General features: G+C 41.2%; 1 protein-coding gene across 2 annotated transcripts in view; it reads left to right on the top strand.

Annotated features, from left to right (window-relative positions):
* Positions 1-22,506, top strand: part of SPAG16 (sperm associated antigen 16) — a 437,472-nt gene that overhangs the window by 337,484 nt on the left and 77,482 nt on the right. The gene's annotated exons all lie outside the window — the stretch shown is intronic.

Below are 22,506 nucleotides of genomic sequence, written 5' to 3'. Positions count from 1 at the left end.
ACAACTGTAAATCATAGTCCTCCCTTGATATTACATTTTCACATTTATGTCCCTGCATGCTTAGTATTACAGGTTGGTTCCTTTTTAGTTTTCAGTATTTACAGAGTGCTCACATATCAGTCCTATAACTGCTTGTATGCTAGGGCTGGACATATGCTGCCCCTGCTCGGTGGTAGGCCTGCCACATCCAATAGTGGTTCAGCCCAGGACAGGATAGGGGGAGGTGGGGGAGGAAGAAAAATGTAAAATGCCAGCAAATGAGGCCCACTCCCATGTCCTTGAAATTGCCACCACTGCCCACCGACCTGAGGATCTGGTGGAGATCACTGATGTCTGGTGATCATCAATGTGCATGGATTAAAATTTTATATTTTTATGCCCTCCCATGTTGCCACTAGGGAGCTAATGGACTGGACTTACACCATCTCTTTAAAAGGTACTGCAGAAGTACCGTATGTTTTAAATGTTTTGTTTACCTATTGTTGCACGCCACCTAAATCTCTGAGCAGTGCAAGATTCCAGGGGTTCCAGGCGCTTACCCAGCGTGTCTTTTTGATATATGGTTTAGTTACAAATATATACAACCTGAGTCTACAGTGGAGGGGCTCACAGCATCAGCATCCCCAAATGAGATCAGTCATTGCGCTCTCTCTGTCTTTTCCCAGCTTGCTGTTTTACATCTAGCTCACATCACAGTGAACACTGCTCTGCAACTCAGGCTTTGTCCTTCTGTCTGAGAGCTAGAGGAGGGGCCCCATCCATTTACCATCTGACACAGAGCCCCCTTTCCTTGGTTCTCTTAGCAGCCTATCCCCCAGGTGATTACCTCATCAGGAAGCTAGCCTGGCTTGATTAACTTTTAGCATTTGCTAGGACCATCAGTGTCTGGCATCCACAAACTCATAACAATATTTTAATTTCGTTTTTCTATGTTTAATGAGAACAAATAAACATGAGAAAAATAAAAGGACTATCTGCTAAGAAGTTAGATTATAATTGCAAACCAAAAATTAACTGGGGGTTTTTTTTCCTAGAGAGGATACCTAAAATTGAGGAAAATCTTTTGTAAGCTTAAATGTAATCAGTGCATGTGTCTGCATATTGTTGTTTACATAATTTTAATTATATCTCCAATTTATTTTGAGCATAGAATTTAGAAGATTTGCACTGAACTTCTGCTTCTGTTACTCAGAATATGACCAACAAAGCTTGAACTCTGCTAGTTACAAATTTCTGGATGTAAATGGCTATAATTTATTTTATGTTTCCCAGATATCAGTCTTGCATCTTGTGACTAAGTTTTCATATTATTTGGAATGGATAATATGTGTCCTTTGTATATACGCCTACTTGGAAGTGAACTGTATTGAACTCAGGCTTCCTTCTCAGAAGACATGCATAGGATTGTGTAGTAAATTTTCCTTCAGTTTCCTACTGATGTCAATAGCACCCCTAACCTATATGCAACTCATCATTTTCTAAGTTTGAATCTGGGAGAGGTCCAGAATTCTCAATGCTGTCTTGGAACCCTTCTGATGGGCAAAATGCTGAATATCCATCTGAAGATTAATCTTGTCCTTTAAAATAAGATCATTTTCTTTCTTTCTTCATGCAAATGTTCCCTTACAAAACTGAGTACTTCCTTCAGATAATTACTGCATCCAGCTCAGCCTCACACAGTACTTCATAAAATGATTCTCCTGATTCATACAGGCTTTTGGGTGTTGAATGACAGGCCCTTGGCTTTTCTGCTTGTTAGATTAACATCAGAAAGGGGAATTTGCATCTGGCCGATTGGCCTTTAGTCATCGAATCAGCAAATGGAGCTAATGTTGAATAATAATGGGAGAGCTTGCTTCCATGTACTCCAGGACACACAGTATTTCATGTAGTATGCAGCTCACAGGAGCAAAATCACAAAAGCCATTTAAAACTGAATGCATCTTATTCATCATGTCAGTGGAGGTTATCATTATATGTTCCAGAGCGTTTATGATTTTCAGACTCAAAATGATGCAGTTGCCTATTGGACTGAGGATTTTACTGACACAGTTTTGAATACTAGACACGTAAATGCTTTTCTTTTAAAGGCCAATCTTCAGTTCAGCTATCTATATTTCTAGTGTTCCATAAAATGGATTGTGAGGGTGAAAATGACTGAATATGCATTATGGTTACAGTGAGAAACATGTAGAACCCAACATCTCTTCTTTTTTGGTCATGCTGTCTTCGTTTGTTTTTCTACCTGGGAGTAAGTTTCATTGAATTCAGTTAACCTTACTTAGAGCAGATCTGCAGAGAATTGCAATGAAAACCATATTTTTTCTGTTTTTTAAAAAGTAGACCCAAATGTGTGTGTTCAGATAATTAGATCACTTCTGCAAGGATCCAGTGAGATTCCTTATGTGACTTAAGAGCAGAACTATACAATCACAAGGCAGACATGGTGTTTAAAAGCAGAGGTAAGCTTGGGCAGTGCAGTCGGTTCTGTTGCCTTGGGCGCCGACACTACAGGGTGCTGCCGCAGGGCTTTGCAACTATAATAGTGAATTGAGCAGAACAGAAGGCGAGAGTCGCCTTGCACAGAGCGCCACTGAAATTTTAAAGACCAAAGACTGCCACTGTCAAAAGGCTGAGGCGTAGGGCACTTGCAGAGGAGCATTGGCAGGTGGGGGAGAGGTGATTAACCCTTTTCCCCAGAATAAGAATTCTCTCCAGAAAACACCCCTACCTCACCCTAGCATTGCTATTGCCCAGTGGTGTAGTGCTAAATGCCAAAGTGAAGAAGGCCTTCTGAAAACTACTGCATGCTGCAAAGAGGTTTGAAAATGGCACCAGTGAAGGCCATTTTCATTACTAATGTCCATGAAGATCACCCTTCCACGCACAACAGTTAGGTTTGAGAAAACCTACCATGCTCCCCACCAAGCTTAATTGTTGGGTGGGCATGAGTGAGAATCTGTGTCTCTCTGTGTGTGGTGTTCTTTTATGTGTGCGAGAGAGACGTGGACGTAGCTATCTGCAACATGATTGGTCTGTTCGTTAAGTATTTTTATTCATTTACTTGATTTAGGGGGAGCAGCTACATTCCCTTGGCTGTGCTCATGGAGAGTGAGGGTAGAGTCGACATACTGATGCTGGTTTGGACCCTGCTTATAATTAGCTTATGGTTCTTAGAGGGTTGGGAATACAGCCCTCAGTCCAGAAAATATTCCCCTCATTGCTGTGGAGTTTATTTGTTAGGAGTAGTAGGAGCACTTTCTTGCAGACAAAAATAAAAAAAAAGCTTAGCTTGCAGATAGATGTCTTGTCTCGTGATGCTTCAATTCCTTGGTGTTTACAAGGCTTAAGTTTTCCATTTTAACAAGACAGCTGGAATAGAGAGCAGTGCAATGGGCAGAAGAGCATACAAGAGCACGCACAACACAATAGATCTGGAGATGCCATTCTTAAGATAAAAATGTTTGGATTCTGACATCTCAGACTCTCAAGACCTTCCCTGATTATTGGGAGTTGGTTACATGCCTGTTATATGTCATGGGATTTCAGAGCATTACATCAATGTCCCTACTTTTCCTTATTCTAGCTGCTTATTCCCAGAGCCAATTAAAATGCAAACGGGGGAATTTAAAAGTCTGAGCATTGATAGCAGGCAGCAAGGCAAGTAAGGAATAGGGCAAGTGCTGAAACACGGCTGCTTAATGTGCACACGTTGACAAATAAATGGATTGCTAAAAATCTTTATAAGCTTTCCCTCTCATCAGCTGTTAAATCCATTGATGCTGTGCACTTTTGATTTAATAAGTACTCCACTTTTCAGTAATGATTATTTGCTACATTTCACATTAAAATAGGTTGCTATCATCTCATGGGCATAGCTAAGGGGACAGGGGGCAGCTGCTCCCCTAAATCAAAATCAATACAAATCAATACAAATCTGAGGTTCTGGCCCCCCCAACAAAAGCCTGCTGCCCAACAAAAGCCTAACCCTCCCTCCACAAAAATCCTGGCTACACCCATGTATCATCACTTGCCTTTTTCAGGAGCAGAGACAAACAATCCTCCTACAAGCAATTGTCATAAAAGGTATATAGTTAGCATGTGCTTAGGCGGGTGCCAGAAAATCAAATTGTATTTAATTTAGAAGGACTAGAGATCTATGACATCTTTGACTGTTCAGTTACCATGAAGTTTCTGGTATCTTCTTCTTTTTCTTCTTTGGCAATCACTTGTAGCTGAGTAAGATCATCTTCCATAAACACAGTTTTAACAGTGGGTTCGTAAGTGACTGTGGAGGCCAATTTTGGATCCACAAGTCCTTCCACAGTGGGACATAGGTTTCCGGCTGCGAGTTGATCACGGTGAGGGTTTGCTAGGCATGCCTTCCTCTTAGCACGTTTCTCCCTTGCGTCCTGAGTTTGAGTGTCTTCAAAGCCCATGACACCTTTGGTAAGGGCTGTTCTCCAAATTGGAGTGTTCACAGGCCAGTGTTTCCCAGTTGTCGGTGGCATGGTTTATTATCTGGCATGGTTTGCCAAATAATGCTAGAAGGCATTTCTAACATACTGAATGGCACCTCCTGTTGGGCAGATTAAGCAGAGTTCTGCCTCCTCTCCGGCCTTTTGTACCTGCCCTTCCTAAGGTCAGAGTAGGCTGGGCCTGACCTAAGCTCCAGAGTTCTGTCTTTTTTTGCTTTCTATTCATGTGTGTTTGACTTTTGCCTTTCTTTTCACCTTGTATTCTCCTTTTATTGTGCGTGTGTTTAGTCTTCTGTTCCTCTCCAGGTTTTTGGTTTCTCATTGTTCTCACTTTGTTGGTTGGCTTTCCCCCCTCTGTTCCCCTCTCTCCACTGTTAAAGTTGTGCTAAATACATGGATCAACTTACATATATGCTGGACTCTCCCATTGATGCCTCTGAACCTGGAAGTGCTTCACTGTGACTGTAGCCCTCTTCAGGCATCCAGGAGTTGGGGTTAACGGTAGAGATGTACATGCTAGCTCCACCCCCACCCCACCCCACATTGCCCTTCGTCAGTTGGAGGGCAGCTGTCTGAAGAGGGGGGCCTGCCTCTCACTTACAGATGCTCACCACATCAATGTAGAAACCTGCTTTTCCAGGATTCTGCATTACACGAGGAGCGTATAGACGTAGAAGTAGGCTCCCCACTCACACATTTGCCCTCCAATTCAGAGGGCAATGGCGATAGGGCACAGAGCTCCCACGCTCATCCCCATGGGCTTTACCTCAGTTCTTGAATTTCACATGTTGCTTTGCCCTGGTTCCTCTAATGCTTGAAAAAGACTTAGATTGTGCTCATTTTCCCTGTTTCAGGTTCTCTTGCAAGCCAGCAGTATTTGTGCTTAAGTGAAACTTTCTATATTATTCTACAACCAGTTCCTGAGTCTGTTCCATTACATTCAATTCTTCAAGCTGGGTCTGCTTTGACCATCTACTTGTAGAGATTTAAATGCAAATAAGGCATCTTGTTACACATCTCTTCAGGTGAAAGTTCCTGTGTGCCCTCTTCTAAAAATGAATTATTAATTCATGGAGACCTTCATGGCCCAAGTGGGAGGCTGCATGAGTCAGTGAACTCATTGCAAACCCTTGTACTCATTGGTACAAGGGACTGAGTGAAACCAATCTCAAATGCACAGATAAGAAAATATATTTTCTGTCTTCACCACCCCTGTCCCAAATAAAAACAGTCATGCTGTTTGTCAGATGGGATAAAAGACTGCAGAAGATTTTATAAGGGTGTATAATAACAGAAATGTTTGGGTGCCTCGGTATTAACCATATTATGGCAGGTACTATTCTCCTAGATTAGAGTATATGGGGGGGGGAGGGGAGACATAGTGCCTCTGGTAGGGGACCCGTCATGCTCCTTCTGGGGTTGTTGCTCCACCTTTGGTCCCCATCCTGTACTCAGCTCTCACCTGTGGCTTCCAGGAGCTGTCAGCACGTGACAGTGGCTTCCACTGGCCTGCTAGACCAGGTGAGGATAGCTGATGGGTCTCAAACCCTAGGTGAGTTAGGGACTTTCCTTGCATGTGAAGACAGTCTCCAGTGGACTGAGCAGATGAGACTGCCTGTTCTTGAGGGGGCTACACTCCTTCTTAAGGAGCAGGTACGCAGCTTGGGGATGCTCCCGGATCCACTACTGTAACTTGAGGTCCAGGTGGCCTCGGTGGCATGGAGTGCCTTCTGTCAGCTTCAGCTGATGGCCCTGCCATGCCCCTATCTGGATAGGGCTAACCTCTAAGTTGGATTACTAAAATGTATTGTACGTAGGACTGCCTCTGAAGACAGTGCAGAAACTTCAGCTGGTGCAATTCAGTGGTCAGATTATTCACCAGAACAAGGTGGTTTGAACATATAATGCCAATTCATTTCCAGGCCCAGTTCAAAGTACACGGCTCAGGACCTCAACACCTTAAGGACTGCCTCTCCCCATACAAACCGACCTGGACCCTGGGCTTGTCATCCGAGACCCTTCTTTGTGTCTCAATCCCTGAGAGGTTCAGAGAGTGGCAACATGAGAATGGGCCTTTTCTGTGATGGCTCCCCCTCTGTGGAATGCTCTCCCTAGGGAGGCTCACCTGGCATCATCGCTACATCTTAGACACCAGGCAAAAACATTCTTCTTTACCAAGGCCTTTGGCTATTAAATCATATATGGTCTGTTAAACAGGAGGGGGTTGTTGTTGTTTTATTATGCTATCTATTATACTTTTTATTATGTTCATATTATTATGCTCTGTGATACAGTGGTACCTCGGGTTACATAGGCTTCAGGTTACAGACTCCGCTAACCCAGAAATAGTACCTTGGGTTAAGAACTTTGCTTCAGGATGAGAACAGAAATCATGCGGCAGCAGCTGGAGGCCCCATTAGCTAAAGTGGTGCTTCAGGTTAAGAACAGTTTCAGATTAAGAACGGACCTCCGGAACAAATTAAGTTCATAACCCAAGGTACCACTGTATGTGTTTTTAGTGATCCCACTGCCCTGGGATCATTTGATAAAAGGTGGTATATAAATGATGATGATGATAATATCTGCCTTCTACACAATCATCAAAAGGAGATGTACAATAAAAACAGCAAAAACAAAAACAAAAAAACCCCCAGCAGATATATTAAACTTAAACAAAAACAATATAAAACAGACACTCATGGCATTCCTTAGCTGGGAAAGTCCACTGGTTTTCCCTCCACATAAAAAACCTAGGAAGGTATGGGAAATAGTTTTCTCCTTCACTTATCCCAGTTCTGGTGGTGGGGTTTTGGTATGAAGAAGCATTAGATCATGTGAACCAGCTTACAGTCTGGAGTAGTATAGCCAGCCTAGGCATCTCCTTGCCACCTCCAGCCACAGTTTCCAAGCATGGTTTCAGTTTGCTTCCTTCCAATGGTAGTTATGTCTGGGTATGTGCAGAAGCATTTCCAATATTTCAAAAGGATTAGCTAAAACACCCTTCATTTTAACTTTCCATGTTCTGTGAGTCCACACCGAAGCTTGGGGCAGTGTTTATTTACAATGCTCTCTTTATTATACCAAATAAATTATTAACAGGAAAATAATTGAATATTGAATATACCCTGCCAAGGAAGCCATATTTCACCAAGTTTGTCACATAAGATGCCGCAAGTGTGCATTCTAATTAGCAAAGTGGGCCTAGTAGATTAAATGTATCAAGCTGTTAAGATTCATGATCTATGCTTACTCCAGTAGTGCCAAAAACCAAAAGACATTGTGGAGACGTTTGTTTGTTTATAAACTTCGCATGAAATAAAGTTCAAGGCTTAAAAGACCTTTCAGATGTCTTATAGAGAATCAGGGTAACTTGACATATCAGGGCATGCACATACACACATACACACACACAAACACACACGTATGTATAAGGGGTGTGATATTGTACTATGTTTTATATATGCTGCAAGCCGCCCAGAGTGGCTGGGAAAACCCAGCCAGATGGGCGGGGTATAAATGTTGTTGTGATGGTGGTGGTGGTGGTGGTTGTGATTGTGTGTTATGGAGGGGCACATCATGCTCCTTCTGGGGTAGTCTGTCCACCTTTCGTTACTTGCCTAGAGAGTGGGAACATCTGGCTGGGCAAATTCAGTGGCCAGGTTGCTCACTGGGGCAAGACACTTTACACCAATCTTGGTCCAACTGCACTGGCTACCAGTTAGTTTCAGGGCCCCATTCAAAGTGCTGGTTTTGAGATACAAAGCCTTAAATGATTCAGGACCACAATACCTCAAGGTCTGCCTCTCTTCATATGAACCTACCTGGACCCTGAGATCATCTTCTGAGGCCCTGATTCATGTGCCTCCTCCATGGGAGGTTCAGAGAGGGCCTTTGGAGTAGCTCCCCATCTGTGGAATGCTCTCCCCAGGGAGGTTTAACTGGCACCTTCTTTTTATTATATGCCGGGGGGTCAGGTGAAAACATTTCTCTTTAACTTTGGACAGAAGAATCAGTTAGGTTCTGCAGACCACGTAAAATGACATTTGGCAGTACCCGAGTCCTGTTTATTATGACATTATTTCATATACAATGTTTATTACAATCATTATTATTTCATATACAATGAATTTTTAAATGTCAAAAATTTAAATGTTATTTTTTTTACAGATTTTTTGTTGATTCCCCCCCCCCCCCAGATTTCCAAAGAAGTTACCTAGTAAACGTCGTTGGGATGCAATGATTAGTTGGCACTTTTTGCTATCCAGATTTCAAGTTTACTTACACATATTTGGAAGGTCCATAGGAATCAATGTTATATAACAAGAAGATTGTAGGATATTGTACAAGTATTTAGATATAATCTCTTGTAAAGTTTAGTAGTAGAAGAGTGTCTGGAAAAGGGAGGTATTAGGTGAAATTATTTTGATTACTGCTATTTGGTGAGATTAGTTCCTTTCCTGCCAATTCATTGTGTCATTTTAGAAAAAACGTTAAGGTCATCAAGTCACTTTAGTTTGAGTGATTTCTTCCTATTGCTGAATTTTCCACGTTGATGGGGTGAACTGACAGGAAGCACAGTGCAGAAGAGGACAGAAGCAAAAAGGCATTCAAGAGAGTTCCCCAAAAAAGGAAATAAAATGCTTAGCCTCATCAGTAGATCAGCAACAAAGAAATCTTTTCTGGGGTTTTTTGCACTGTTCTTACTCTTGAAAGTATTTGCATGCCAAGTGGTGTTTGAATATTCTTTAAACCAGCAACAGCTCAGGGTCATAATCCTGAGAATTATTGGAGGTACTAAAGTCATTCCAGAACTCTGTCAATACAAGCTTATTTTTGACTTGTTTGCTGCTATGATTTTTTTCTCCAGAAGAAAATATTTAGTGGACAAATGTGGCTGAAACTGCTGCACTGTAGTCTTTTCAAAATTGGAATATCTAAGTACAACCTGGATCATGATATTGAATGTCCTTGGCTTGTGTGATTTTCTTTTCTTTTTTTAATACATATTTATTAAAGTTTTTTGAATACAAATGCATAAATAATAAACAACATTACTTATATTATAACATAATTTCATCACTTCTTTGGACTCCCTCACGTCTCCCGCTCCCACTTACATCGTTACAAAAAAAAAATTTCCAAGCAAATTACCCACTTGTTTGCAATCTTATCTCCGCTCATTTAAATAAAATCTAACAATTCTCCAAGAAATTTATATTTTCCTTAATCTCACTTATCGTCAAATTCAGATCTAATTCAGTGGTAGGCAGTTATTTGTGATCTAGCATCCTTCTTAACATTCAACCAAATTACAATATTTTTGTAAATAAATCTTGAATTTCCTCCAGTCTTGCTCAACCCTCTCCTGTCCCAGGTCTCGGATTCTACCAGTCATCTCGGCCAGTTGCATATAGTCCATCAGCTGCATCTGCCACTCTTCCAGTGTGGGTAGATCTTGAGTTTTCCAGCTCTTAGCGATGAGTATCCTTGCTGCCGTTATTGCATACATAAAAAATGTTAGGTCCTTCTTTAGCACCTTCTGGCCGACAATACCCAGAAGGAAGGCCTCTGGTTTCTTAGTGAAGGTATACTTAAATACCTTTTTCAACTCATTATATATCATTTCCCAGAAGGCCTTCACTTTAGGGCAGGTCCACCAGAGGTGAAAGAATGTTCCTTCATGTTCTTTACATTTCCAACATTTATTATCAGACAAATGGTATATTTTGGCAAGTTTAACTGGGGTCATGTACCATCTATATATCATTTTCATTACATTTTCCTTCAGAGCATTACATGCAGTGAAGTTCAACCCAATGGTCCACAACCTTTCCCAGTCCTCAAACATAATATTATACCCAATGTCCTGAGCCCATTTTATCATAACCGATTTCACCATTTCGTCTTGTGTATTCCATTTTAACAGCAAGTTATACATTCTTGATAATACCTTAGTCTTTGGTTCTAACAATTCTGTTTCCAACTTCGATTTCTCCACCTGGAACCCTACCTTTTTATAATTTTTAAAGACTTCTTTAATCTGAGTGTAATGTAACCAGTCTCGCACTTTATCCTTCATTTTCTCCAAACTCTGCAATTTCCAATTGTCTCCATCTTTTTCTAATATTTCCCAATACTTTGGCCATTTGGCCTCCATATTGGGTCTTTTTCGGGCCTTAGCTTCCAGAGGTGAAAGCCACCTCGGAGTTTTGTTTTCCAATAAGTCTTTGTATTTTGTCCAGACATTAAATACTGCTTTCCTGACAATATGGTTCTTAAAGACCTTATTGATCTTAACTTTATCGTACCATAAATATGCATGCCAACCAAAAGCGTTGTTAAAACCTTCCAGGTCCAATACGTCAGTGTCTTCGAGAAGTAGCCAATCTTTTAGCCAGCAGAAAGCTGCGGCTTCATAGTACAGCTTTAAGTCTGGCAGGGCAAAGCCCCCTCTTTCTTTCGCGTCAGTTAGTATCTTAAACTTAATTCTGGGCTTTTTGCCCTGCCAGACAAATTTAGATATATCTCTCTGCCACTTCCGGAAGCACTCCGTCTTGTCCACAATCTGCAATGTTTGAAACAAAAACAACATCCTTGGCAATACATTCATCTTAACAGCAGCAATTCGGCCTAACAAGGAAAGCTTCAATTTTGTCCAACTATCCAAGTCTCTCTTAATTTCAGACCAACATTTTTCATAATTATCCTTAAATAGACTCAGATTCTTTGCTGTTATATTTACCCCTAGGTACTTTGCTTTTTTAACCACAGTTAATTCTGTTTCTCTCTGAAACCGTTCCGACTCTATATCTGTCAGATTTTTTCCCAACACCTTAGTTTTCTGTTTGTTTAATTTAAATCCCGCCACCCGACCAAAGTCTTGAATCAATTGTAACACTCTTTTCATACTAGATTCTGGCTCCTGCAGGGTCAAAACTAGGTCATCTGCAAAAGCTTTAAGTTTATATTGGTTCGCTCCGACCTGAATCCCTTCCACCAACCGGTCCCCTCTGATCATATTCAAGAGCACCTCCAGAACCGAAATAAATAGCAAAGGGGAAATGGGGCAGCCTTGTCGTGTTCCTTTTTCGGCTTGTGTGATTTTCTTGGCCAATTTTGTTCATTTCAGTCCTTGGTAAGCACAAAGAAAGAGATTATGAGCTCTCATGAAAATATAGCCTGTTCTCTGTGGGAGGTTTCAATTACAAGCTATGACCACAGCCCACATTGGAAATGATTGGACATCCTGGTTGGAATTTTCATTGATTTCCTCTGAAACAAAAACATAAGAAAAAGCAAAGTAATATCCCTGCAGCATAGGAGGATGCAAATGGGGAGGCAGCTATGTTATGATATTGAATCTGAAAAGGATGTGGAAATCAAATTTATTTTGGAAACCCAGGTGGTTTTTTTACCCAGTTACTGTTTTTAATGTAGTTTTATATGGCATGTTTCCTTGCTACTCTTTTCCAGTTGTCTAATTTACTGCTTCTTTGGAAACAGTCACTTCAGACATTTTCATTGAAATTGACAAGCAACTTATGAATATAAACAGTCCACACTGCCTGAAGTAGGCAAGTGGCAAGTGGGGAGGAAGCATTGTGGGATGATGTCCTTGGTGGCCTGCCTGCTGCTTGTTCTGTTGTCTCCTCAGGTGAAGACCCTTTGCATTATCCTAGGCTTTTATTGTCTTTGCTCTGAGGATACAAAATGGCCTTCCCAGTGAAGGGACAAATTTGCTCTTCCCTTTCTGCCTCCCACGAAGGATGTAAATTGCTTTACTACACAAACAGTTACACTAGACTCAGAAAAGATATATTTGGCCGTAACTCAGGGTGCAGGATGCACAAAAAAGCCCCCCACCCCAAACAAAACTGCCTGATCAGCACATCGGATGCTGGTCCAGGGAACCTAAAGACCAAGACTGGTGCCAAATACAGTCTTCTTTGGTCATCAGAACTTGCTGTGAGCTAAGGCTTAGCTCAAGGGCCATCTCTGTGTCAAGGCTCAGGCCTGGAATATGTGAAGCAGTTGTAGAAACAGATGAATTGGAGCATATGCAGAGTCCCCTTACTTTAACTGGCTAATGACAACCATCTCCCCACATGCTGATCTAGGTTTATTTAGAGCTTTGGACCCTGCTCTTCTGCCAAAAAGGGTCCCAGAGTAGCTTACATACACCCCAAACAAACCAGTCCCTGTCCACAGGCTCGCAATAAAAAAAGTGACACACAAGATCAAGGAGACTGGGAGGGAAGAGGAAAATATTGAGCCCAAGCACCAATTCTTAAACAGCTATTTTTACAGTGACCAGCTAGCACACTTCAGGGTAGGAGATGCTTTCAGTAAAGCTGAAGGAATGAGCTCTGTTTCCTACGTCTGATGCAGTAGGTTATCCTAAGCAATGGTGGAGGGAGAGAGGAGGCGTAAGAGAGCTGGCCTGTCACAGCAGAGCTGATGGAGCAAACTCTGCTTCCCATCTCTCCCACTAGGGAAATGATTCTTATGGCTTTGTGCCCATAGTTTGCCATAAGGAAATCACTGGGGAAAGAAAGGGTGGTGCACTTCATCCTGACATCGTAATGCTTGCAACACTATCAGACTGGGAGAGATCAAGAAGAAACTGAAACATCTAGATGCTGGCATCTAGTCCTTGTTCCCTTAATGTGGAGCAAATTTGATGCCCGAGTCACACAACACTGTCTCCCAATATTTTCTGTATGTGCAGTAGAAGGAGTGAGGTCACGCCTTCCTGCTCCACCTCCCTGGTGCACCTGTCACACCAGGCAGCCATGTGTTGGCATAAAGTTTGAATAAGATACCATATACATAGGGCAGAATTGCACAATTGATGTTCCAGATGAGTCCAGAAATTGATGACTCAATACTGGCCTTACAATTCGTGATAGTGTATTAAAGGAGTAAGGAGGAAAGCATTCACTCATTCCTTCATTATACAGACTTCTGCCTTCTAGACACAATTTGTACTAATAGTGTTGAATCAAAGCTAACTGGGTGCTACTTTCTTTTAGAGTTATGGGGAACTGGGCTCCACAACTGTAGCACATGTTTGATTTGATTCCATGACTGACGTGACCTCCAGTAGAAAATTAAACTAATATATGAATTGATGTACTGTATTTCGTTAATGACACAGCCAAATTAAGGTGTAGGTTAATAGTATGTAATTACAGTTTAATCTGAAATTTTGATACATTCTTCCTCCCCTTTTAGCTAGATTAATGTTATAGCCTTTCTTAATTGGAATTCTGTTGATATGAGTTACATAAATTTTAGTGAAGCCTCACATTGTACACATTTTGATGATCTCTTATTTTTTTCAACTGACCAATCCATGTCCTAATCTACTCGATTTACTCAAACTGTATTCCTAGCACTAGCAGTCTATTTTCCCTTTTACAACATTATACAAAAATTGTTGTCTAATTACAGTCATCACTTTTGGGGCCAGTTTCTCTGTTGCAACAGAGATTTATAGATTAGTTTCAAGCAAATTTGTTGAAAACTTAATTATGGTTTGCTTTGCTCATTGTTCTCTGGAAACCATACCTAAATTGAAAATTTATATAAGCTCGTGCATTTCAGATCCATTCTATGCATTTTCAGGGTCTGATGAGGTTGTATGTTTATTTAAATATCAAAACCTTTATTGCATTAGCATACAGCCATAGCAGGATAAAACAAACTACGTTTATTTAATGAAGGGTTGGCATCAGACTTATTTGAGATTAGATGACTTTGGCTCTGCTTTCAGGAGGGTGTGGCTCAGTGAAGAATGCCCTGTTTCAATCACCAGCATCTCCAGGTAGGCCTCAGAATGTCTGCTAATCCTAACTCTAACCCTGGTGAGCCATTGCCAGTCAGTGTTAGGTAAAAGGTAAAGGTAAAGGACCCCTGGACAGTTAAGTCCAGTCAAAGGCAACTATGGGGTTGTGGCGCTCATCTCACTTTTCAGGCCAAGGGAGCCGGTGTTTGTCCACAGACAGCTTTCCAGGTCATGTGGTACACGGAGGACCTTGACGAGTGCCGGAGCTCACAGAAACGCTGTTTACCTTCCCACCACAGTGGTAGCTATTTATTGACTTGCACTGGTGTGCTTTTGAACTGTTAGGTTAGCAGAAGGTGGGACAGAACAACGGGAGCTCACCCCGTCATGTGGTTTTGAACTGCTGACCTTTTGACTGGCAAGCCCAAGGGGCTCAGTGGTTTAGACCACAGCACCACCCGCATCAGTGTAGACCAGCTTTCCTCAACCTTAGGTCCCTAACTGAAGTTGGACTACAATTCCCATCATTCCTAGCAAGCATGGTCAGTGGTTGGGGCTGATGGGTGTTGTGGTTCAAGAACATCTGGGGACCCAAGGTTGAGAAAGGCTATTGCAGACATGACCGAGCTACGTGGATCAATGGTCTAACTCGGTATACAGCAATTTCCTGTGTTCCTAAATTTGTTCTGGCAAATGTCTCTGAGGGTGTATCAGAGCAGAAAATGGTGAACAGAAAGAGTTAGGTGCATTACTGTTTTACATTATTCTCTAGCACAAGAATGAATTTCATAATGGTGAGAAGATTGCTATATATGTATATCATTTCTGTGAGTTCTGTGCCTATTTATGCTATAAGGAATCCCTCCTTGTTCATTGTGTCTCTGCACATTTTGTTACTGGCCAGGTCAGTACACCACAGACCTTCCTTGAGTATTTGTGATAACTAGGAAATGCTCTATAGTGCCTAAGTATTGTTAATATTAGGGACGCAGGTGGCGCTGTGGGTTAAAGCCTCAGCGCCTAGGACTTGCCGATCGAAAGGTCGGTGGTTCGAATCCCTGCGGCGGGGTGCGCTCCCGCTGCTCGGTCCCAGCGCCTGCCAACCTAGCAGTTCGAAAGCACCTCCGGGTGCAAGTAGATAAATAGGGACCGCTTACCAGCGGGAAGGTAAACGGCGTTTCCGTGTGCGGCTCTGGCTCGCCAGAGCAGCGATGTCACACTGGCCACGTGACCCGGAAGTGTCTCCAGACAGCGCTGGCCCCTGGCCTCTTAAGTGAGATGGGCGCACAACCCCAGAGTCTGTCAAGACTGGCCCGTACAGGCAGGGGTACCTTTACCTTTACCTTTATTGTTAATATTATTATTTTTTCCTGCATGGGGAGACAGTGCTGTTGTAGGATCATAATATATCCCTAAAAGTACACGGACTAAGATCCCATTTTGGATTTTTTCTATTCCATATTTATCCCACCATGCTAACTCCGTGTGGACTTTCTGCCATATCCAGGTTCCTTTTGGAATCCAACTAAAAAGTGAAGCATATTAATTTGGGATTTCTGCATTGCCGGGGGTTGGACTAGATGACTCGCAGGGTCCCTTCCAACTCTAAAATTCTCTGTGTTCCAGCAGTTCCATTTTGTTACTTATTTATATGCCTGTTTTAGATATTTTGGGTTCCTCATTTTTCCTCTCCTAATAATATTTTCATTTTTTAAGGTTAAGTAATTTGTTGGATTCCATAATATCCTCCACACTTTCTATAGGTAACATTTCCTTTTCATCAGTTTCAAATGGCGAGGTTAAATTTCTGATCCATGTGGTAAATGTCACATGTATAAAATTCTTTCTATTTAGACTATTTCTGATTTAGAAGTAAACCAGAGGATTTGGGTATTCTGCTTTATATAATTGTACTCTGCCACTGCAAATAGCACATGTAATTCCTTTAAAGGTCCCATTTATAAGCTTTCTATGGCACATTACTCAGCAAATTGCAGTATCCAGCAGCAGGCACACGACTGAAGCTGACCTATGACTCTTCTGATCAGTAGGAACTAAGCAGCTGAGTCTTTCCTTATACCCTCTCCAGCCAAACCCTACCTTCCCTCCACTGTTTTCACACTAGGCAGCTGTTTTAAAGTGGGAATGTCAGATGTCATGGGTATTTATTCTTCAATTTACAGAATGGCTAATTTGAAGAAATGGCTGTTTGAAAGAGGAGGCACGGCTGCCTCATTGACTTGGGCTTGCCTAGTGATAAAGTCTACTAATAGTAGGACAAGAATAATCAGAAGTGTACATTAATGAGGGCTGCTGGCTTCTGGAATTAGTTTCTTTCACTTTTGGGGCCAGAATGTGAAGTTTTGACACCTAAAACTTAACATTTGTCTATGAAAATCACCCACAAATAGAAGTCAAAGCAAGAGAGGAAATTAATAAATAATCTTGATCTATAGGAGATATTTTTAGTTTCTCTGTGGATGTGGTAGCAGTGATGTATGACCTTTGCAGAAGCAATATTTAAAACAAACTTTTCTTTGGGAGGAAAAAGCATGCTTTCAAAATGATGAGAAATGGAACATAGACAATTTCTTCAATGTCATCATGAAATGAGGCAGTAAGAACATTTTTAGTTGCCTAGTTTTTAGATGAAATGAGCTTGTTTTCTGTGTGCCCACCATTAGACCTTTCAGTGTACTTAACAGCATGGATCTGAAATCCATATGAAAATCAGAAGTTTGGGATTAATTAACTCCCAAATACAACTATGCAGATTTAATTGGCTCTGGGGTTTAAACCTTACTTGTTAGAGTGTAACTAATGAATAGAATTGTCAGGATCTTAGGCAGTGTGTGAGTTTTTCAAATGCTTAATTGTAGATATACAAGAAATATGTCGGAAAATGACCATGCATCTAATTTCTAGTTTACTCTGTTTATTAAAGAATCTTGAGAAGGAATTAAAACCCACAGTTTCCCTGATAGCATGGGAAGAAATGATTTTATTATAAAAAAATATTGCAGCCTTCGCTTGGAAGAGTAGCTTGTGGTGATGGTTGCTTTTTGCCCAAACTGTTTTCAGATTTAAGAAAGTCATTTTGTCAGAATGCTAATTAAACTGCTCAGTATCCAAAGAGTCTCCCATCATCTAGTTCTGTGTGCCCAATGTGGCTTTGGAGTCCTGTTTCTCTAATAGCATGAGCCAGGCTGCATTGCAAAGTACTTTCAAAACTGAGGAGCCCTTCAGAAGAAGATGTGGATGTATTATGGGGATCTGCTGTTCAAAGACATGCCTGCCCAAATCTTTGGGTGCACTAAAGTATATTTTTAGATCCTGGCCATAGATTCTCTTACATGATAAATGTGTCTCCTTCAGGTATGATTCTCCCACTTGCTGTGCCGTCAGGAATGTGATTAGGAAAAAGGGCATATAAACTGCTTTATCAGTAGAACAGCGGTGATAATATTTCACGGTAGATATGTAGGCACAAATGGTGTAAGCTGCAGCTTATTTAACTGTTAGTCTATCCAATTGGTATCAAGGCCAATTATTCATACGCAAGTGTCTTCAGGATAACAGCCAAAGCCTATAAACCATCTTAATGGAGAAACCTAATTTCACAATAGAGGATAGACAAATGTGGCCATCTATTTTTGCCCTCAGACCTCCTGATACAATATTACATAAGCAAATACTACATAATCAGACCCATTGTCCAGCATACACAAATTATAATGGGCAAAAGCCTGACCAGTGTGTGTCAAAGATGGAGTGAAGTCAAGCCCGAACTGAAATCTGGATCAAAGCCTGTCACAAACACTCTGGAATTGAACCTGAAGTCTCAGGGGCCACTAGGGGCGCATTGGAAGATGGCCAACAATAACATCTCTCCGAGGCTGTGATGGGAGTAAGCAGCCTCCCGCCCCCCCCCCAAGTGAGTTGGGGGGACTGCCCTTGCCTGCTGTGCCCTATACCACCCCCGATTTCGAGGGGGTGGGGGCACTAGGCAGAAAGCCCTTGTGTGGACTTCGGCTCTCCTGGACGCTGTCTCTGATTCGCGCCTCTAGCTGCAGCAACTTCAAAAGAAACAATTAGGAGGAAGCTAGTGCACATATTTCAAGGAAGAATGGGGAGTAAAGACTGCTAATTGAAGAGATCTCTGAGAAAGAAGACGGGTCGGATAAACAGGAATATATAATGAGAAGACACACCAAGGCTTGGTATGTCGGCAACAGGACTGGATGGAGGGGGAAAACTTTCCTTTCTTTTCTCTATGTGATTAACCAAGAATCCCCCCCCCCAAGTCAGAAATGCCGCTTAAATGACCTAAGCTGATGATTTAAGACTGTGTGGAGATAATTTTCTAACCAAAAGCATGTTTTAAGGTGATCGTGGAAAGTATAAGAGCTTTGGGATGACGCAGTAAAAACGTCGCCATTTTGGCAAGTTCTGTCGAAAGACTTATGTCTGGGAGGAGGAATGGATCTGTTTTCATATTGTGGGTGAGCCTCCTCAGAGGGACTAAAGAAGGCAACAGATTTATGAAGATTAATGATGGAAAGAGTGCTTTTATTTATGGAAGTGATGATATATGGAAACCATCTCGATATGGTGATTGGACGAACGGAAAAATTCACACAGGATTATAACTGGTGTTTTAGCTGCTTAAGGAGATTATCAGAAGAGATCACAAAGAAAAAAGAAAAATATATGAAGAAGATGAGATGTGGGAACAACAAGACAGGACTGGATAGAATTATGAAGATTATTTGGACAGATTTGTGGATATTAACGCAGCAGCAAGAAGATGATTAGAATCCCCTTCGGATCTTGAAATATGGGTCCCCCAACAAAAATTTAAAATTCGGCTTTGTAATTCAGAATTTATGTTATGTGATGTGATTTGATTTGATTTGATTTGATTTGCTTGGTCGGTTAATAAAAATTATTAAGAAAAAAAAGGAATTGAACCTGAAGTCTCAAGCCATAACGAAACAACAAAAATCAAGATTCATATTCAGAATATTTATTTATTTATTTATTTATTTATATTATTACTTCTGTTTCACTACCCCAAATGTATTATGAGCAGTATTGGGGGTGGGGTTGTACATTTTAGGTTTGTCTAGGCCAGGTTTCCTCAACCTCGGCCCTCCAGATGTTTTTGGCCTACAACTCCCATGATCCCTAGCTAGCAGGACCAATGGTCAGGGAATTGTAGTCTCAAAACATCTGGAGGACTGAGGCTGAGGAAGCCTGGTCTAAGCCATTGTACTCTTACCATTTTCACAAGCTGGGAAACAGCAGGCAGGACAGAGGCCTGTTGCTTTAAGGCCACAGTCCATTCTACCTACCGTTGAGCACATTTGCTCTATTATTGAGCAGAAAGCTGATCATTCTCTTATATTATATTGTGTAATTAGTCTCTGCTGCTATTAACATAGAATTTTTTAGCCACAATTTCTAAATTTTAACTTAAAAGCCACAATATGCTTATGCAATTTGTTGACAAACTGCATCAGTGTGATGGTTAGGCTTTAAATTACTCAATGTGGTAGAACTTATGTAACTCAATAAAGTGGTATAAAGCTTTTCTCAAATCATTAAGATCTACTTTCTATGGATTATTTTGGCCATTTCAGGAGGGGAGGGTTGTATCTAACTCTCCTGTAACTTCCCTTGTCCATTTGCAAGATACTTGCAAATGTGAGAACCAGGCATCATGTCCCACACTGTAAAAGTGGATGTTTGAAAATGTGGATTTAAAATTTAAAATCCAATTGACACTCAGTGGATTGCCTTGGTTCTTCTGTGTATTTTAGACTGCAGTCCTATTCAGAGTTTGCAAATAAGGCGTAGCAAACATACTGGGATTTACTTCTGAGTAAACATGCGTGGGGGAGCTGCAACACTGGCTGGGAACAGGAGTCCACTTTCCAGACCAGCTGCAAGAAACTGTGTAACTTCATGCTAATTTAACAAAATTTATCCATTTGCACCAAAAACACTCCATCCTGAAAACAGAGTGCTAAGCAGTACAGTGGTGGGAACAGCATTGCATCATCTAAATATAAAAAGCAGATGTTGTGAAAAAATACAACCTTGGATTCATCCTTAGTCTGGAGTTTAGGGTAGATGGTTTCATGGACTATTAGCCCCTCCCCTTCAGATCTGACTTGAAGCTTTTAGTTGCAAACTTTCTGAGAACTCCTAACACCTGCACAAAAGTGAATGGGCAAAGCTGGAGATCAGTACTCTGCAGATCAGACACTAGGGATGTTAATATTCTGCTTTCATTCTTGGAGCTTAATTGTTGACTCACCCTTACTAAAGCACAGTTGCTCTGGCTCCAGCTCTGCCAGATATATGTTTACATACCATCCCTCTTAATCTGCATAATTTCCCTAACATCGTCAGAGAACAACTAATTGCTGGTTATTTATTTGTTTACCTGTTTATTGCAGCTTGCAAAGTGTGTGTGTTATGTGTAGCAGTGAAATTTCTGTTCCAAGCACTTCACAAAACCATGCATCTTAAAACAAGCAGGAGATTTACAGACTACTTTTGCATACATGATGAAGTCTGTTTTATTTTATTGCATTATACTACAAAATAACCTTGGTTGATGCTTTTCAAGGTCCTAAGCAACTAACAGCTACTGAATGTGTATCAACTGCATTCCAGCACTGTAACTACAAACGAAGGGGTGATCGAAGATCTTTCAAGCTTAGCATAAGCATATGGACAGTTCCCTACTGCTAGTATAATAAAGCAGCCTTTATTTCGGAATGTTTAGGCAGAGTTCCCCTAGGATAGTGTCCTTCGATGATCTTCAGCATCTACAATGCACGTGGAAAGAAAAAGGGAATAAGTAATTAGCTACTATGGTACTTTGAAGGGGAAGAGATCACATAAATGTTTAAACTCACGGAGTATATGCAAAAAGTACAACAATGGATGACCAAGATTCTGTGTAACAATACATATATTTAATTCATATCCAAATGCATTTTTTATAAAATGTAAGTCGATGAACTCTTGGGCTTGATTAAAGCTACAGTGGAAACATTTGGAATCACTTATTTTCTAGTGAGAGCTTAAATACATGTGACAAGTACTGGAATTTGCAAATCCGCCAGAGGGTAGATATGGGGAGGAGGGAGAATTTTATGAAATCTTACAGTGAAATCGGACAAGGTCAGAAATGACAAGTGCTGAGCTGAATGTTCTTCAGGTTTTAATTTTACCTCAAATGCAGTGAAAACGTCCCAGAAGAACCTTAAATCCCAGTGGTGCTGATGGGTGTGAGGAGACCTGGGCAAGGTGCCCCCCCACTCCCACTGCCACCAACAGAGACATGGAAAATATCATGGGGGGGTTGCATTCTTTTTTCTTCTTTTCATACATAGGAGCGGCTCCTTGAAAAATGCAGTTTCCAAACTGTAAGCAGGCAAACACTCCTATTTTTGCTTTCCAAGGATCTCCACAACTGAGGACCCCCACTTGACATTTCCACTTTACCTGATCTTACTTGGGTATTCAAATAAAAAATATGAGAGGATTCTTTCCCCCCTTCCCTTTATAAGTAGCTTTTGAGATACTGAATTTGTTGTACCGGTAATCTCTTTAAAGTTTTCTAACCTCTCTGCAAGGCCCCAGGTCCTGCTGTGGAGTGCTTGGATCACAGTGGAACAGAGATACAGTTTTGAGCTGGAAGGGGAGAAATCCCATTTGAAATGTATAGGACACAGAGCTTTGTGGCTGCTTTAGCCAACCTTTTATGCTGGAGCAGATTTCTGGGGCGAAAAAAATCATTTTTTCTGAACATGAGGGTGGACAAAATGCTAAATACAAAGAAGTGCTACTTGGGGTGGAGAGTTGTGGAAAAGAGGCTAAATTAGAAATGTAAATTAGACTAGTTAGAAATGTGTGTGGATGGGATAAAGTATGTCATAAATATGAATAACGATAATACAACAAAGGGCATAAATAGCTGTCGCGATGCTACAGGAAAAAACAAGTCTGTCTCCGTAAAGGGCTGCATCCTTGTCCTTTGTCTTTCTGGGATGTTCAGAGATGTTCTCTCCCAGAACCTCTCTTCTGTAGAGAACTCTGGACATGCTTTGAAACCCAGCACTTGCCTCAAATAGGTAAAATATAACTGATTTTGTAGTTTCATTTTAAGTTTCTCTCTGTGAGTTTCCTTATCCTTCCTTCCCCTTCCTTTTCACACACAAAACT

The sequence above is a fragment of the Podarcis cretensis genome (genome assembly GCF_951804945.1).
Source record: "Podarcis cretensis genome assembly, chromosome: 1".
NCBI classification, from domain to species: domain Eukaryota; kingdom Metazoa; phylum Chordata; class Lepidosauria; order Squamata; family Lacertidae; genus Podarcis; species Podarcis cretensis.
This window is presented reverse-complemented; position numbering and strand designations above follow the sequence as displayed.